The following is an 18,243-nucleotide window of genomic DNA, read 5'->3' as shown; positions in this document are numbered from 1 at the left end:
TCTATTAGAAATACAGTGGCCATGGGGTTGGGGATTTAGCTCAGTGGTAGAGCGCTTGCCTAGCAAGCACAAAGCCCTGTGTTCAGTCCCCAGTTCCGGAAAAAAAAAGAAAAAAAAAAGAAATACAGTGGCCAAATCTTACTTTATCAGTCTTTTAATGTTAGCTCACATTAGAAGAAATGGAAACTCTATTTTCCTTAGTGAGATGGAACTTACAATTGAAACAATTCTTGAGGTGGTTAAGCTGAAGAAGCTTCTCCGCTAAAAGCAGAGACCATAAATCCTGTAGTGAAGGAGACACTGGGTGGTATAGTGATAGAAGTCAATCCTAAATATCATGCAAACTACCAATGAAGCACTATAGCAAGCACTCATAGTGTTAAGTAAACTAGATTACCTGGATATGCCTTAGACAGCATTTGGGGACAGCAACTCCTTTCTCTCTCTTTTCCTTCCCAGTCACCATTAGGTGATCAACTTTGTTACAAAATGCACCTTAACTGTGGTACTCTGCTTTGCAACAGGTATAAAGCAGTGGAGGGAACCAGGGACTGAAATACATTGATTGATTCATCTCGAGATATTTGTTCCAGCAGGAACACATCTACTACTTTGATTAGAAACCCTACTCATTTTGGTATCTTCAACTACTCAAAGATCTTGGTACTGACAAAATAGTTAAAGGAAAATAAATCTGCCTTAATTTCAATTAGTTGCCCCCTGGATTGTAAGAAATGGCAATGTTATTTTGTGAGGAGGATGTGTGTGTGTGTGTGTGTGTGTGTGTGTGTGTGTGTGTGTGTATCCCCTCTCAGTTTAAGTTGCTCTTCAATGTAATGAGATGAATTTGAATGGATAGTGTCCATTCAAGTAGCTAGAGTGGAAAGTTTACAGGATATGTGATTCCAACTTGTAAGGGCTATGCAGTTATTGTGAAGAACAAAACCTGCCCCTTTTAAAGAAAATATGTTTGAAACCATTATTCTTAAGGCTAGTTTGCCAAAACCCACAGCAGTGGAAAGTCCTGTGGTTATGTACCATATTTCTTTCCTGCTTAAACTGTTCACCAAGCAAGCATGTACATGTACCCCATACATCAATAGACAAAATGCCATTAAACACCCAGTTTCTTCTCCCAAACCTTGTAGACTTGAAGATAAACAAATGGCTATGTATTAACACAGGAAGAGCAACACTGACTTCTCCATTATGCATGTTCAGCATAGACCCAGGACTCATAGAGAGCTACAGATGTGTGATAATTTCTCTTAAAGTCAGAGGGAAAAATTACATTTTAATTGCTTATTATTTTACAACTAAATAAACACGGGGTTTGTTTATTTGTTTTTGGATAACTCACTAAGTCTAGCTAAGGTTTCCCATTATGGATGGCTGTCCAGCCAGGGCCATAGACTGGCACATGGGAAACCTACCTATGCCTATATCCTCAGTAAATAATGCCTCTCCTTATTTGGTAACTACCAAATTGCTTTTCAGTGTGTGGAGGACCTTGGAAATGATATACCCCACCTGTTCTAGGGTCCAGGACTGGGTTGAGCAGCTGTGTCTCATCTCCTCTAGCACTCTGCACAGCTCTTTCTGGAACTCTGAAAATTAGGCAACCGGTAGAAAATTTCCTAGCTAGTTTGATATTAATTTCTCTATCTTCTTCAGCCAAAGTATGTGGTATCTTTAGCAAAAGTAGTTATGGTCGGCAGCTAAGGGCAAAAGAAATTGAAGTGGAAGCTTAAAGGTTCTTTGGAAAGTTATTTGGATGGTGTTTTACTGAGGCAAACACATGAAGGAATGTTTAGTTGAAGCAGACACAGGTGAAAGGATGTTCTGCTGAAGTACATGAGAGAACACTTGATGAAGTATTGTTTGCTAACATCACCCATGTATTAGTCTGCCTTACATTGCATAGTTGGAAAAAGTTTCAAAACAAACATCTGGTGATTTGCTGCAGTTTTTTGCCACTTCCATGGACTCCAGTTGGTTGGCAGTGTTGTCAGCTGAGACAGGACCCGTTGAGGACACGTGATGATTAGTGAGCACTCAGTGGACAGTGATGGAGGCTAAGCTAGGCTTGCTTCTAGAGCTGGCTGGTGGGTCTTGTGTCTTCACTGACATTTGTTTCCCTGAGAAAGGCACAGCTGAGAACATTTCCTGGCATCCTCACTGCTGAGAGCAGAGGAGACTGAGGCCTAGCTGCTGCTGCTCATTTGTGTTTGCTATCCCAACTCTACTGAACTGGACTGCTGGTGTATCCATGAAGAGCTGGTGAATAGATCAAGCTACAACTGCTAATCTGTGAAGCTAACTGCCAATTTCCAGACAACATAGTAGGGAATTACTCCGAAGATCCTTTTTAAACATGTACATTTCCCTAATATCCTTTCTTTCCTACTATTTCTGGTGGGTGGTGGGTTACAAGTGGGTGGGTAGGTTAAAGTGTTTAAGGGCCAACATTAAAATGGGTTTTGAAAGAATTAAAGTTACAGGAAATAACTAGATAGATTAACTTTTAAAGTAGAGAATTATAATTTTCACTTCAAAATTGTTGTAAAGCATACTTTCATTTTTTAGTGGACAAAGGGTGCCATGAAAGTAAATGGGTAATGGTACTTACAGTGAGATTCTGCAACACCAAGATCTCTGTGTACAGGGGTAAAAAGTGGTCAGCTCTCACACAGGATCGACAATCTTTCAAAATGGGTTTCTTTCATGGCAATCTGTACATAGAAGAGAGGACTTTCTCCTCAAATCTAGACAAATGGGTTCAGAGAAAGGCATGGGTGGGGGAACTTCAGGTTCAAAACATCATAGAGGTTCAGGGACAACCCACCATGTGCCCTGGGTGGAAAGTTCCATGGTAGGTGGGGACTTTTGGAGATGACATAGAGTACATGTTAGGCTTAGTCAATCTAGTATGCCAGGTAATGATCTGGAAAAGTTATCTTGTAATCTAAAGCTTAAGCCTCAAACTAAAGCTACTAGACAAGAGATGCACCACAAACCTCACATTACAACTGGGTGGAGATGCACCGTAGAGAAAAACACGGCCTTAAGCATGTCCTCACCACCCTGAGGACCAGTCATGCTAGCTAGCCCTGTGTGAGCACAGGGCAGGTTGCTGCTGTAGTGCGAAGCTTGGGCAGGGAAATAGTCTAGCCTCAAGCTTTGAAACCATACAGGCTGCAAGTTTTATTTTTTATTGCTCAAGAATAATAATGCACATGATTTAAGACAAAGGATATCAATCTTTTGAATCTTCTTTTGGGGGAATAGTAGTACTGGGGATTGAACTCAGGGTCCTGTAAATGCAGGAAAACCAATCTACTTACCTAGGTACATGACTCAGTTCATTTATTAAGTATAAATTAGGAAATATAGTTAGAGACATCAAGAGACCCAGCATGGTATCTGCAATGGATAAACTATGATACTGGGAATATCTGCCAGAAATTCATTCAGAGCGGCACATACTTACTACCTTTCGCATGTATGTGACCAATATTTTATAATGCCTTTTCTGTGAAATAAAATGTATAGGAACTGTTACTATGACAACCTAATAGCATTTGGCATGGTGCTCAGCTACGAAAATTCAAAGCCTCTCAATGGGATGAACTCACTGGCCCCTTCAAATTTTCTCTAAAGCTTCCAAATGGAGGCATCTGCCAGGTGTCTTGATGTAACCTTCTGGATCCTCCACAGACACAGAGAACTGATGGTAGATTTAATATGGCTTGTTACCTTTCTTTCTCTGTCCTTTCTTCTCTCATTGCCTTGAGCTCTGAGTTGTCCAAAGGGCATAGGGTAATCTGGCCTCATACCCTCTAGAGGGAAAGGTAATCTAGTGTCGAAGGAACCATGTGATACTAGGTACAACATCAGAGAAAAAGCTTGATTTCTTTCTGAAACGATCAAGGGACAGATGAAATGTCTATACTACCTACCCTAAGGACATAGGAGATTTAGAAGGGGGCCACCAGATGCCTGCCTCGGTTTATGAGTTCCTTGCTAAAAGAAAGCGTCATGAGCTTATTGGCAGGTGTTTAGGTTAATTTAGTTTCAGAAAGAAGGCAATACATGTGTGTCTACTGTATAAAGGAGTTGATTAATGAGTATCTAGGAAATTATTCCTTGATATCTCACCCCACTGTGTGCAGATTCAATTGCTTTTTCAATTGGGACATTTCTCTTTGTCTCACTTTACACCTCCTGAGACAAACAAGCTTGTAAAAAAATATGAAGTATGTCCTGGTAACGATCATGAAAGAGTGTCTCTTGGAGGCTATTGGGATTTGTTTGCTGATACAAAGCCTGAATGGGGACCTTAGAACAATACTTTGATATCTAGACCACAGGGCTACACAACCCTATCACATTGCCTCTTTAGGTTACTTCCTGCCTGCCCCAGTATTCAAAGTTCTTCTCATTATGCATGCACACTACACTTTGCTATGCAATGCATAGAGGAAGGACACAGATCACTTGAGCAACACTGAGATGCTTTGGTCTTTCCCAGGGAATTCTACACCAGCCTTTGAGATGCTATGTTGACTCTGACAAGCAGAACAGACAAGATAATGCCATCTAAATGGCTAGTTGTCGGAAATGAAGAGATTGGATTTCAATTTATCTGTCTTTTGCTTCCCTGGACCACTGAGCACAAAAACCAGTACAGGGAGAGTGCTTTCCTGCCCCCAAACAGTTGCCCTTGAAGAGCAAATAAGCCAGGGTCAAATTCTTCCCCATAGGTCAAGGTATATAAAGATTGTCTCTTCAGCACATCTGTATTCTCAGGGTTGATCATCTATTTCTAGCAGGTCAAGAAATATGTTTTTAGTTGCCAGTGCATCAGGATAATTTTTCTATATAAGAGCATAGGAATAGGAAACTTACTTGGGTCTATGATTTAGTGGCACACAAGATATAACTTGATTTGGGGTGATAATTCATAAAACTATTACGTAGAATAAAACCAAATTACTTTTAAATGTCAGAGACTCTAGGTGAAAGGTTCAGGAGGATTTCTTGTATTAGCTTAAAATTTTTAAAAACAAAAGGAAGTGTTTTAGCCTCAACAGGCACAAGTAAGAGAAGAAAGAAAATTTAGTTTTTACTATGATATAGAACAGTGTGCAGAAGAATGCAGTTGGATGTCAACATGGATGAACATAAATGGCTATTTAAATGTATGGCCCTGTAACTGTTTAGAAATTCTATAAATAACCAACCAAATAACTAGCTAGCATGGACTGGACCTAAGCCTCTCATACATATGTCTCAGATGTACAGCTTGGTCTTCATGCAGACCCCGAACAACTACAGCAGGGACTATCACTGACTCTGTTGCCTGTCTGTAGATCCCATTCCTCTAACTGGGCTGCCTTTTCTGGCCTCAGTGAGAGTGGATGCACCTAATCCTGTAGATACTGTAGTACCAAGATGAAGTAATACCCAGGGGTCTCTCCCTTCTCAAAGGAGGAAGGGGGGGCAGTTAGAGGAGGAACTGTGGGAGAGGACTGGGAGGAGAGGGAACAGGTATTGAGATGTAAGTGAATTAGTTAATTAATGATAAAAAACAAAATTCTGAGGGTAGTTATATACCAACCCAAAAGTAGTGGTTGGCTTCAGGGATGGAAGGGATTTTATATAATGTATAATATATATACACACACAAATATATTATATATAAAATATATATTTTTGTCCTGACCAAAGGTGGTTGAACTCAGAACATTCTTTGTCTCCTCCAAGTCAGTCCTACCCATGCTCAAATCTAAACCCAGTGATTGTCTCTCTCGATGAAGCATCTTCTGATTTTGTCTACCATAGTTAGTCCTTCTGTGTGTAGCATTAAGAGATGTGACTGTGTCTTGGTTGTGTTGTGCCTGCCAGCCTCATATTATCAACAGAATGCAGAGGAGGGCTCGTTAAAAGTACAAGTTCAGTTTTGTTGTCATATTTATATGTAAGCTTTTCCAGCAGTCTTAGTGCCTAGCTCAAGATATACAATAAGTTTTGTCTGTGAAGGTTTCTTGATGAAGAACAGCACAATAGAACCCTGTTGGTATTGGTGCTGGAAACCACTATGCAACTTTGAAAGTTCTTATGGACTTTTGAAACATGACTAGACTAAACTTATTGCAAGAAATATCTTCCAGCTTTCTTCCAAACAAGTTGATTAAGAGATACAAAAGACTAAGAGGAGACAAACTGATGGCTAGGTAACCCCACATTGACATGCACAAAGGCAGAGAACCAACCTATTCATTGTCATCCCTGTGGTCTTCTGCAAGTTCTGGAGCTATTTGGAAACCTCAGTATCCTACCAGGTACCACAGCACCTAACACAACAGCTGAAGTTTCCAGCAACATCAAACAAGATACTGACTGTAAATCATGTAAGACAGAGCCTGCCTCATAACAACGTTCAATAACCATCAGCCAGTTATTATTACAAATAGCTCTTTTTGGGTTGTGAGTTAAATAAAGTAAGTCAACCCATTGGCACTTTGGTGTAAGTTTGTCCTTTAAGAGCATCATGCAATCCTTTCTTGAATCAGGGAATAGCTGTCACATTATACATACTGAAGAGTTGCACTATATAGTCAACAAGTGAATGGGATGTCTGTTTATGATTTCAGTGACACTGGCTTCAGACAGATACTTGGCCTCCTTCTCCATGGTGGCCTACATTCTGAAATAGGAAATGTGCATTCTCAGACAGCCCCAGCAGGCACAGAGGGCATAGCAGCAGGCTGCCAACATTTAGAGCTGTCAGTGACAATTCAGAGCCTGGTGGATTTGGCAGCACAGGTGAGGTGCCCTCCAAGCAGCTCTCTGGAATTGACTTCTATGAAAATGTGAAATAATGGGGTGACCTGTGACCTGCAACCCCAGACAATTGCTCCTCAGCAGGGTGTGAGTGCTCTTGTAGGCCTCTCCTGCAAAGGACACTTCTCTAAGACATTCATTTGCAAGCCCCAGTGCCCTATTTAATACCCAGCAGGGTTGCAGGGCTGACAGCCATCCTACAGGCATGTGGGAAATTTCTCTGGTGAACTGAGAATCATACCTAAGTTACCGATAGGCTAGCGGGGGGGGGGGGGGGAAGCAAAAGCTCCAGGGGGTTTCCTGATGGTTTAGCCTAAGAGATGTTCCTATGACCCTGCCCTGTCTTTACCCTGTGCTGAAACTCTCTCCTCCAGCTCCTTTCCACTCCAACTTGAGTGCATCATACAGATCTACTTGGCTGCCAGCTTCAATTAGACAGGGCACATGTCTTTTCCATCCTCCTTGTGTTTGTGGCAAATCACAGGGACACAATCAAGAAACTAAAATTCCCACATACTGCAAATCAATGTAAAAGATATGGACAGGGTTATAGTCATCTGAGCCGCCAAAGTTAAGAAAATGACTAAATCTTGTTTATCTTGCTGTGTTCCTAACAAGCTGTTTTCTCCCGAGATAGAAAAGCCCTTTTCTGAAAATCATAACACTGTCCTGAAAAGTCCAAGAGTCTACTATTCTGTGTCATGTTTTGCTCTCTCTCTCTCTCTCCCTCTCCCTCTCTCCCCCTCTCCCTCTCTCCCTCTCTCCCTCTCTCCCTCTCTCCCTCTCTCCCTCTCTCCCTCTCTCTCTCTTTCTGTGTGTGTGTGTGTGTGTGTGTGTGTGTGTGTTTGTGTTTTGTTGTTGTTGTTGTTGGTGGTGGTGGTAGTGGTAGTGGTTATTTTTAATATTTTAATATTTTTAAATACAGATTTGAGGGCAGCAACCTCCTTGGTCTCAATGGTCTTTGCTGGAAGCATAAGAGTATTTTGCTTGAAGGGGCTCGAGACCCCAAAAGTACAACAATGCCAAGCAACCAGAGCTTCCAGGGACTAAGCCACTACCTAAAGACTATACATGGACTGACCCTGGACTCTGACCCCATAGGTAGCAATGAATATCCTAGTAAGAGCACCAGTGGAAGGGGAAGCCCTGGGTCCTGCTAAGACTGAACCCCCAGTGAACTAGTCTATGGGGGGAGGGCGGCAATGGTGGGAGGGTTGGGAGGGGAACACCCATAAGGAAGGGGAGGGGGGAGGGGGATCTTTGCCCGGAAACCGGGAAAGGGAATAACACTCGAAATGTATATAAGAAATACTCAAGTTAATAAAATAAATAAATAAATAAATAAATAAATAAATAAATAAATAAATAAAATGCCTACTAAAAAAAAAAAAAAGAGTATTTTGCTTCCTTGCCTTAGAAAAAAAGCCACGCAAAATTCTCAAAGAAAATGGTGGTTTTAATTCCTAGGTGGTAAAACAGGTTTCCTAGAAGTGCTTTCTATTTAGCTTTTGATTCTGCTTCACTAATACCTCACTCTTCTTGCCCCCACTCTCTGAAAAAAAATAGGAAATGTCACTAGTATACACTATGAAGTGCTGATTCAGAGGGCTGATGCAATGAAAAGACCCAACCCAGCAGCCTCGGCAGAAACAGATGATTAGCATTCACAGGCACAGGCACGGGCACAGGAGAGACTCAAGTCATGTGCCCAACCAAGCGTCAGAGCAGAGCAGTGCAGAATATGCCAACAAGGGAGCAGCCCATCCCGGCCTTGCAAGTTCCCAATCAGGCTGGTGCTGTGCAGGGAGGTGCAGATTTGCTTCATGCATTGTTGTTTTGTTTGTATTTTTGTTTGCTTAGCGACTGTTAACCAGAGCGTGGGAGAAAAGTGTGAAGACTTCTCAAATGTAAATTCTCTCCCAAAACAGACTCTCATTAATACATGAAACTCAAAGATGCAGGAAATCTCGAAAGACTTAAATATTATACACACAGAGGCTAGATGACTGTCTTTTTAACAATAGTGTCTGAGCGCTGAAGCAGCCCTAGGTGGAGGAAATGTTTTTGCCCATAATTCAGCTGATTTATCCAGAGGTAGGACAGGAGAGGAGACTGGTAAAAAGCACAGTTATAGACATTCTACTGATACAAACTAAAAAAACAGAAGTCGGAGCATATTAGCATGGACAACTCATCTTCTATGTGATCGTTTTATTATTTAAATATTTTGAATTATAATTGTAGCTGCAGTGTAAGGCAAGGACTAAGGCAGTGATATCTTTAATGGCAGCATTCTTCTATTCTTCTGACACAGTGTAAGAATACAATGCCAGCTATCTGATCTTAATAAGGTCTCCTTTCTCTCTCTCTCTCTCTCTCTCTCTCTCTCTCTCTCTCTCTCTCTCACTCGTGTGTGTGTGTGTGTGTGTGTGTGTGTGTGTGTACTTGAGGTTTCTTTTTACCATCTTCTGTTAAAAATGTACCTAAGGCCTCTATTTAGTTTATTTGTCTACTAAGTAAATATTGCATACAAATGCTTGAAACTAAAAGAATCATGTCCCCAAAAACCTGGAGCTGGAAAAGTAGCCAAGTAAGCATACTGCTGTGTTTCAAATATGAAATGTTCCTCACAGGATCTATGTTTTAATACTTGTACAGAAGATGGTGCTATTTTAAGAAGTGAACGTGTTTTCAGAGCCTGTGGTTCAGCTGGCAGAAGTCAGTTGCTTTGGTAGACCTTGAAGGTTATATCTGTTTCTAGTTTGATCCAGAGCTGTTTCTTATCTGGCTACAGTGTAAGGAGCTATGCCATATATCTGTGCTGCTTTGAACCTGCTCCACTCCCTATCCTTCCACTACAGTGAATTCAGTTTCCTAAGACAATGAGCCAGAAGGAATCTTTCTTCCTGTGAGTTGTTGCTGTTTGATCACAGTGATAAGAAGAAAACTGGTTAATCTACTGACAATTAGGCCTAATGCGAAAATTACTGTGGATGATGTAATTCCTGGCCACTGAAATATTGTCTAGCAAACAATCATGACTTGATCTTGGGGCATAAAAGCACAAAGCAAACAAGCAAACAAATCTTTTTAGTAATAAGCATGCTCAAGTTAAGATATAAAAAGAAGATCGATGCTATTGTTTGGGGAAAACAAGCCTGTATCCTAATGGGCAGCTCATGGGGGAATATATAATAAAGGTTGGGTGTTCAGAAAGAGCAGATGAGATGCAAGTCTGGTCAGTAGAGGGTAGGTTTCTTATTAAAGGATTCTAAAAGTCTCTTAAGAAACTCATAACTAATTCATATCTCTATCTTTAAAAGGGATGAACCAGAAGAGAAACATGACAGATGAACTTAGATATATTTCTCAAGGTGTATATGAAAGACGGAACTCTTTGGAGCTGCAGAGGAAAAATAGGCTTGGAGACCAATATTTGCCTTGGATTGGATACTGTCTGTTGGAATAGATCAACCAAAAGTAATTGAAGAATAATCGAAAACAGGATGTATACACTAGAATCAGTTACTGCGAGGAATAAAGGACTAACAGACACAAGGAAACTCTATTATATTTCTAGTCTGACTAAACAGTTGAACCCTGAACAGTTCACAGCACAAGCATTTGGACCTTGAGCCAAATTTGAACAGTTGAACCTTGAACAGTTGAACATACAGCTTTTAGATATAGAGCACAGTAAAGGTTCAGAAGAAAAATATGTGACATGCATTTGTCCTGCACATATGTACCACCTGGAATTATGTACATATGCACAATGGACACAGATATTTAGATAAATCCAGAATCCCAGAAAATAACAAATCACCTCAAAAGAAGTAGTGTTAACTTTTTTAAATCTGGAAGCCAAGTGTTGTGGTGCATGCCTTCAATCCCAACACTCAGAAGACAGCAGCTGGTGGATCTTTATAAGTTCAAGGACAGTCCAGTCTACATAGTAAGTTTCAGGCCAGTCAGGTTACATAGTGGCCATTTCTGAAACTCAGATTTTTAACTAGGGATGTTAATGACCTATGGAAATGGTGTCATTTACCATTGAGCCAATAAAATGGAGGCAAATGGATTGGAAAACTTCTAATTCTTAAGAACTGTCAGGAACTCAGCTGTATTGTCACAGAGAAGAACTCAGTAACTTAAAGTCAGTCAGTGAGTGAAGAGTCAGTCAGTGAAGAGAGCCTACCAATAAAATCAGACATCCTGGCTCATTATTGAATCTCCCTGGCTTTTGAGATATGAAAATTCAAGCCTCCTAGCAATTTCTTTTTCTTATACAATGCAAGCCACCTTGCTTTTAGTTTAGGAATTCCTTTCAAAAGCAAGGAAAAGGCAGAAAATGAAGTGTAGGGATCACTGTAGCCTGTCGAGGCATGTCCTTATCAAAGAATTACCATCTTTAATCTTTCTCTGTGCTCCCATATAAGATTTAATAAAAAAGATTGTCCTCCCCAGAGTGGCACCTAAGAGGTACACAATAAAAAGAAGCCAATCAAGACAACATTGAATGGTTGTTTTCTTAAAGCCTCAAAGTCAGGTGTTGCCTCCTAAAATGCTACTTTGAATTTGGTGAAATTATAGATCAAGCCAAATACAAGGATTATAACTGGGAGGCATAATTTCCATATCTACAAACATAGTAGCTTCTGAATCCCTCAGAACCACTGGTCCATCTTACCTTCTTCACCCATTGGATACTTGCTGCCAATTCCTATAACATGTTCCACCCATCTGATTGGTGATTCAACAAATAACAGAAACGAATGTCTTCACAGAGTCACAAAGCCAAAGCACAGTAATTTCTGTAGAAAAAGAAAAACAGTAAAGAAAAGAAGCATCATTAGTAATGTAGATGTGGTGGAAGTTAGAAAAGTGACCCACTAATTTATATTGGGGATAGACAATTGCATAAGATGAACTTTTCTCCGTAAAGACAGTAGCCTAGGAATAAAACTAATATTTAAATGAGCTATTACAATTGTATAGAAAAAAAACAGAATTTAGAATTGCCAGTGTAGTGTGAATAATCACATATGTGTTTGGTACTTTGATAACAAAGGAAAATCTGGGGGACTCTCCAAATGCTTGTGCTGTGAAGGTCAGATCCACTCACTCTAGAAATAACATAACCCCCACAGGGTTGATGGAAAGGTTTCAGAGACAATTTTCTAGTCAATGTGTACTCTGATTCAAAGTCATGCATTTCCTTCTAAAGTGGGAACGAAAGCTCTCCAGAGCTGGGAGGTCCTCATGGGATGATCCACTCAAGGACAACAAGGAATAGAAGTGGTTGGCATAGTTGTCCACATACTACAAGTTCAAAGCACAAGGCTGAACATGCTTGTCAATCTTCAACAGGCTTTCATTTAACTCCTCTCAACAACAAAATCTGGATCTTCTCTGTGGAGCTGTGTTCTGCCTAACTTTTGGTCTGATGGAGCTTTGTATCTCCTGAAGTGTCTAACACATTCCCTAACCCAGAGCAGCTATTTATATATTTGTTGACTGAATAGAGAAAAATATATGGAGTGTCTAAACAGCTGTGGTCTTTGAAAAGTGAGGCACAGAACTAAGGAAAAGCATACCTGAGACTCTTAAATGTTCTTCAATGTCGGAATATCTACCTTCAATGACCACCTCAGCTTGTATAGGTGGCTTAATCAGAATTGCCAATTATTTATTGTACTATTTTTATTTCAACTCTACTTTTCTTTGTTCTATAGAGTACCTCCTTAATATAGCACCCCCAAACAAAATTAAACAAACAAAACAATAAAAAATTTTCACTCAAAGAATGCAGATGAATTTTAATCTTCTACAATGTGCTCCTAGCACCTTGCTTAAGAGATGCAAGCAATAAGAACAACAGAATTGCTTTAACATGTGAGATATTCAGAATGGGATGTACTGGGAAACCCTGGGTTTGTCCTGGACATGCATGGAGCCATTCACACAATGTGGAGCTGATGCATGAGGCAACCCCAAGACATATGATTGCCAGGCAGGAAAAGTATTGCCACCAAAAACCACACATGTAGATCTCAGGCCCCAAATACTAGCCAGCTCTGGGAGACCAGCCCAGTAAACTGACAATAAATAGACCTCACAGGAGGGGCCTTTATTGCAGTGGATTATAAAAGCAGAGTTTTCTCATGAAAATAAATTTTTATTAAGCCTTCTTAACAGCAGGTTTCTCTTCATAAGTTTAGACTTGCTTGGGACCCATCATTCATTTCTTCCTTATACTTTCCTTCTTTTGGAATGAGACTATATATCTACTCTATTTGTCACACCATTATATGATGAAAACACATGACCTATTTAGGTCCAAAAGTCACAGCTGCAGGGGATTTGGCTTCAAGATGAACTGTTATTTGGCTCCTCCATGTTCGATATAGATAAAATATCAATGGGAGGTGGGACTTTAAAATTAGTGAAACTCCATCCCCTAATACCACTTAGGGTTCAGGGAACCCCGAGGAAGACAAGGTAGAAAGATTTTAAGAGCCAGAAAGAAGTAGGGCATAAAGGAAACAAGACCTTCTAAACACAACAGGACCTATGTACATACGAGACTGTGACCAGAAACCATGGCAAAATGCATAGGGCCTAATCAGGTTTGAGCCAGATCAGGTTCTAACCCTGAGAGGTGAACTCGACATGAGCCCCAATCTTTAAGCCAAAAGCTACCTCTAACTGATAATTGCTCACAAGAGAAATATTAGTTTGCTTCACAGAATCTCTTTGGGTACACAAACAAATCTTAAGGCCAGCCTCATGCCTAACAGCATGTATATATGTGTTTCTTGAGCTTTTTCTTGGGCATATTTTCTTCTGTTTGTTTTCTCCTATTTCATTTTATGTGATTTTACTTTATCTCTTTTGCCGTCTGTATTTTTTTTTTTTTGAAATTTGAAGTCTTTATTGAACCAATTGCATGTTAGGTTACAAAGGTATTTCACTTTTCCAAAATGCTGTTTCTTTTTGCAGACCAATCTGGCCACAAAAGGCTACCTGGCTAAGCCAGAAACTTCTAAATCCCAGTGTGATCTTCTTGTGGCATTTTTCCAACAAATAATGCAGACCAAATCACAAGATGGCCACCTCACTGGTCACATGGTCCTTAGGTTAATGAGCAGAGGCTGACAGGCTGTCTCCTCACTCTTCCAAGAACTGCCCAAGTGCACACTGCAGAAGGAAAGTTTGTTGTGAATACCACAGGACAGAAGGACAGACAGCTCATAACTCCAGTGGAAAAACATATAGGAGAGCTGAGTGGCAACAGCAGGCACTGTGATAACCTGGGCTGTCAAAGTCTCTCCGTTACTCTGGCATGCAGTTGGAGATCCCATGACTATGAGCAGCCACAGCCCTTGGAAACATGCTTTGCCGTCTGTATTTTAATGAGAGAGAAAGAAAGGGTGTGGATTTGGGTAGGAGGGGAAGAAGGAAGGATCTGGGTGGAGTTACAGGAGGGAAACCATAATCAGAATATATTATATAAAAACCTATTTTCAATAAAAATAAATAGATAGATATTACTTAGTGTTAAAACAAGTCAGATTTAGGAGCTGCTAAAAATGAATGATTGTATTTCACATGTGAAAAGAACATGGTAATCAGGATCAGGGTAATATTATATAGGTTGAAAGTTTGTAACACACCCCTGAAAATCAATGTGGTAGTATTTGAACTCTTGGACCTCATTTGAGCAAAATCTAGGTGGAAGTAGGACTCCCTTTGTGAGATGAGCATCCATGTAATAAGAGAATGTATAGCCTGTCTATCTTCCTCTGTTCTTTCCCTGCCTCTCCTGCCCTCTCTCTGTTTATTTCTATCTCCAACTCTCCCTTTCAGTCTTCCGTGTGTATATTTTTATGTTAGGCAACAGTGAAAAGAGATGACCATTCACAAGGAAAGAAAACGGTCACACCAGGAACCAAACCCAGTGCTGCCTTCATCCTGAATGTCTTATATTCCAAGCTCTGAGGTATGCACAATATAAGCCTCTTTTCCGGGAGTAGTCAGCATAGGTAGGCATCTAGACAGACAGAGAGAAAGATAGACAGACAAAATCACCTTCCTATCTCCATTTGTCCCAGAAACACATGAATGAAGATGCCAATTTTAACTTACTTTCAGGCTTTTCAAACCTTTATGTAGTTTTACTTATCCGATTGCATGACCTGAGAGACTCCAAGTAAAATAGTGTCTGCCTATAGTCACACAACTCAGCACTGTGCAAGGTAATTATCCATTATTCAATACATTTATGAATGGGATGTTAATGATTATATGTGAATTATTAAAATGATATAAGGAGTATGAAAAGGCCATTTTCCCAAACCACGCAATATGTTATCTTATGCTGGTGATAACACAATTGATATTTCCATGCCAGATTCTGTAGAATAAGACAATCGCAGAGGGTCACAGCCAAGAACAAGAGAGGCAGGGTCAGAAAAATCCTCAAGCTCTTAATTCCTTCTCTCTTCCTTCTCCAGGCTAATAACGCAAGTAGTGTACTCTTTGGCTGGCACTATTTATGAGAATTGAATTACTTAATCTACAGAAACCACTGCAGAACCTTCACTTTGACCCGCTTCTTCACCTCCTTGAAGGTTGTTCCATATGAAATGCCTTTCATTTAAGATCGGACTTTAGGAAGAAACAACAACAAAAATGACACATTATCAATGATTTAGAATTTTGCTAGTTGCAGTACTTTGTGAATGAAGAACTATGATCTCCGTGGAAAGGCTTTTCTCCCCAAGTATGGAATGCCCCTTGGGTACAAAAGGATAAATATAAATTCTCTAAACTGTTGAATATTTTTAGCAATGTTGCTAGGTCTGAGAGGGCTGTCAGGGTTTACTCTATACCTTTTTCTTCTGCACAGGCCCTCATGTTAAAAGATTCATGCTTTCTTGTTTTCTTATTTTGCATATACTCCTTTGCACACAGACCTGGAATCACGTGTTGCCTTCTGTTTTCCTGAAACCAGCCTTGCCCCATCCACACCCTATCTGCTCTAAGATGTTCCTCTTTCATGTCGAAAGTCATCATGGCCACCTTCCAGGGCAACCACCTTGTGTGCTACCGTCCCTTTTTATTGCTGTGCATGGCCACCAATGTGACTAAAGCTCTTAGGGACACAGGTATTAAGTGGACTATATTACTTCAGAGAGACAGAGAAATCTGGAACAAGAACCCCTGAACACTCCAGGTGTGAAGTTTAATGGGGAAACACTATGCACACATACTAAACAAGACTAAACAAGACTAAACAAGACATACTAAACAAGCCAAACACAGATAGGAAGGCTATCGACAACTTGTATACTCAGGAATCTTGGACAGAAGATAGTTTGATATAAATCTTAGCTTCAACATGAAACCCTATCTCAAAATATCGATGGATGGATGGATGGATGGATGGATGGATGGATGGATGGATGGACGGACGGACGGACAGATGGATGGATGGATGGATGGATATATGGATGTCTAGAGTAATAACAGCTTGAGAAAAATCCAAATGTAAAGATTTGGTTTGTATACAGTCATGATCTTTTCCAGATCTCTAAAAGAATCCCTTGCCTTATAGATTACCATGTGTGAGTTCTTTTCTGAGACTCTGTGTTCAAATTTTAACACATTTGCACATGTGTCTTTGTGTCTGTGTGTCTCCGTGTACCTGTGCGTAGATCAGGCATGGGGTAGTACCTGCAGAGAGTGGTATAGGGCATCAAAGCCCTTGGAACTGGAGCTTGAGAGCATACCAATTCTTCTGCCATGGGTGATGGGAACTGAATGCCTGAATTCTACAAGGGCAATAAGGACACCTAAGTGCTGAGTCATTTCTAGTGGAGGCTCTCTTCTAGAATGTAATCTCAACCAGGGTAGGTATATGCTCGAAGGTCCTTTAACAGAACAGTGGTAAACACCAACCATGTTATGTTAGCCAAAGGGTAAATAAAAGTATGTGCAGAATGTATTAAATGTAGCCTTTGTCATTGACTCCATCAATGCTTGCTTCAGTATCTTAAAACCTATGTCTGTGTGTACCATGAATACAGAATTCATTAACTAGAACATGAGCTGAAAGGAAGCACTGCCATCGAGGAGACCAAGATAAATAGGGAAGATGATAATGATACCCCATTTTATAGATACTGATATTGAGTCTTTGTAGTTAATGTCCAAGGGCATGTAGCAAGGACATAGCAGGACTGGACTAGGTTGTGAAGAAATCCACTCCTTCTCATAAGCAAGAAGAGCCTCAACACCTGAGCTGCTTCTACAAGGCAGTAGTGTTTGTTCCTGCTGTGCATCCAACAATATTTTCTGCTTTTGCTATAAGCATGCAGCAAAGAACTGAGGATAGTTGGGAGCAGAGTCAACCAAAACAAATGACTAAGCCTCCCCATGTCATCAATGCAAAAGTGAGCTACAAAGCAGGTTTGTGAAGCGGCTGTTAGGACTGCATACTGCTATGGTCTAGAAGTCAGGACTAGAAGCATGTGACTGATCCTGCTCTGTGGTTTTCTTGCTCAGCAAGCAGCAGAAGGAGCTCGATAAGTGCAGCATGCACTGGGTATCTACAGATGGGAGTGTATGCCTTTTTAGGGTGTTACATGTTCTCCACATTGTTAAAGTGATGACTAAGCACCGTTAATAATTACCACTGGGTGGTTTTTTTCTTGTTATTGCCAAAGTCCCCAAACCATATGTTGAAGCATATTTTATAAGATAAGTCAGTCAATTATGAATTTTTAAAAGAGAGAGGCACTGTGCTAAAACCTGATTTAAAGCCCAGGTTTTACCTCTGCTAAACTAGATTGAATTTAGATAAGCAGTAACTGTCTGAGGCCTTTTTTTTCCTATATAAAATGTGGATGGTAGCAACTGTGGAGAATTATTATAAAAAGTAGGAAGTAGGAATTCAGAACCTCAATTAAAAATCATGAGCTGTGATTATAAAAAGCCAGATACATATTGGTTTTTTACAATTGTTATGTTGTTTTATATTTCAATGTATGTTTACTTTGAATAAAGCTCATCAGTAGACATAGCAGCATTTATATAGAGCATTTGCAATCATATAAAATGTGACTGATATCCATCTATAAGCATCACAGTTGCTATTTTTTCATATGAAGAAATCAAGTCTCAAGGAGGTTTAATATTGCTTTGGTATTCATTGGCTCCAGTTAGACCTCTGCTCACCCTCTATGTTTAGGGGCTTCCAGCAGCAACTGGTTCATGGCCCATGTGAAGCCGTCCAAGCTGATTCCTCACCGATAGAACAAGAGCAGCCCAACAAATAACTGTAATTACAAGAAACCATCGGCCAAAGTTCCTGGGTTCCAAATGGTTTTGACA

The 18,243-nt window shown here is 40.3% G+C and overlaps 1 protein-coding gene and 1 non-coding gene across 4 annotated transcripts in view; both read right to left on the bottom strand.

The window, feature by feature from the left end:
* The window catches only part of Cdh11 (cadherin 11), a 159,180-nt gene that overhangs the window by 79,773 nt on the left and 61,164 nt on the right, over positions 1–18,243 (bottom strand). For all 3 annotated transcript variants that reach the window (XM_063278319.1, NM_053392.1, XM_006255059.5), the window contains one exon: positions 11,537–11,660. The gene's annotated coding sequence lies outside the window, so the exon portion shown is untranslated. The remainder of the gene's footprint in view (positions 1–11,536; positions 11,661–18,243) is intronic.
* Positions 14,117–14,245, bottom strand: LOC120098681 (small nucleolar RNA SNORA44). The gene has a single exon (XR_005497105.1). It is a non-coding gene; the product is annotated as a small nucleolar RNA SNORA44 (small nucleolar RNA).

This window comes from Rattus norvegicus, chromosome 19 (genome assembly GCF_036323735.1).
Source record: "Rattus norvegicus strain BN/NHsdMcwi chromosome 19, GRCr8, whole genome shotgun sequence".
Lineage (NCBI taxonomy): Eukaryota > Metazoa > Chordata > Mammalia > Rodentia > Muridae > Rattus > Rattus norvegicus.
Note: the sequence above shows the minus strand (reverse complement) of the source record. Positions and strands in the feature narration are given on the sequence as shown.